Source organism: Microtus ochrogaster, unplaced genomic scaffold (genome assembly GCF_000317375.1).
Source record: "Microtus ochrogaster isolate Prairie Vole_2 unplaced genomic scaffold, MicOch1.0 UNK87, whole genome shotgun sequence".
Classification (NCBI taxonomy): domain Eukaryota; kingdom Metazoa; phylum Chordata; class Mammalia; order Rodentia; family Cricetidae; genus Microtus; species Microtus ochrogaster.
This window is the reverse complement of record NW_004949185.1, coordinates 344,976-346,182: the sequence shown is the minus strand read 5'-3', so window position 1 is coordinate 346,182 and position 1,207 is coordinate 344,976. Positions and strand designations below refer to the sequence as shown.

At 36.8% G+C, this 1,207-nt stretch overlaps 1 protein-coding gene across 2 annotated transcripts in view; it reads right to left on the bottom strand.

The window, feature by feature from the left end:
- Positions 1-1,207, bottom strand: part of LOC101990404 (H-2 class I histocompatibility antigen, Q10 alpha chain-like) — a 103,258-nt gene that overhangs the window by 66,411 nt on the left and 35,640 nt on the right. The gene's annotated exons all lie outside the window — the stretch shown is intronic.

Sequence of the window (1,207 nt, the reverse complement as noted above, 5' to 3'; positions counted from 1 at the left end):
TATAAATATTCTTTTACATTTAAAAGGGGATATGCTATAGAGATTTGCATTGGTATGGATCTTGGATTATTGATACAAATTTAAGGTCAAGGGCTGGAGAGATGGCTCAGAGGTTAAGAGCATTGCCTGCTCTTCCAAAGGTCCTGAGTTCTATTCCCAGCAACCACATGATGGCTCACAACCATCTATAATGAGGTCTGGTGCCCTCTTCTGGCCTTCAGGCATACATGTAGACAGAACACTGTATACATAATAAATAAATAAATATTAAAAAAAAAACAAATTTAAGGTCAATCTTGTTATATGAATATTTCTGCTCTTGATTAAGGTATTGTGATTGTGTAGCTCATTTGAAAATGTGATGTATAATTAAGAAATATAGGTTAATAGATAATCATCTATAATAGTCAAACTTGTAATCATGTTAGTCAGATTTTCTAGATGTATAGAAATATATTTCAGTTAGTTAGGTATTCTTCAAATCTTTCAGAGACCTTCAGAATGTGGCAATTAAATGTTTTAAAAATTTAGGACTTTCCATGTCAGTGAGACACATCCGCTCCTGGCAGCACCAAGCTTCTTCAAGAGGATGATGAACATCAAAGAGGCTCCTTATGGAGTTGGTTAGATGAACTGGACATGCAGGACCCACAGAGAAATGACTGCTGAACTTGCCTAAAGGTGAGATGATCCTTTGCGGTTCCTGCTTCATGAAAGAGTCTGCAAGACGTTCTGCAGGATACAGAAGAAAGTGACTGGCAAACTGCCAATATAGGCAGAACTGTCATTGAAATTTCCTGTTTCATGGAAAAGTTCGCTGGATACTAAGGGGCTGGGAACAAACCAGCGGCTCATTCTACAGTTGTGAGCTGGTGGTCACACACATTTACTAAACTTGAACTGACATTGTTTGGTGCAGCATTAAGGAATTTGATGATATGGGTTTCAAGAAAATAACATTAAATGCAATGATTATATCTATGTTTTTTAAAAAGAGAGCTCACGGAGTTCCCAGTAGGCCAGCAGCTCACTCAATTTGGATGTTGTTTTAAAATCATTTTTAAAAGGAGTTTTTCCTTTGCTCTTTCTTTTTGCCTTCATAAAGGCTATCATTTTTTTTTTTTTTTTTTTTTTTTGGTTTTTTGAGACAGGTTTTCTCTGTAGCTTTGGTGCCTGTCCTGGAACTAGCTCTTGTAGACCAGGCTGG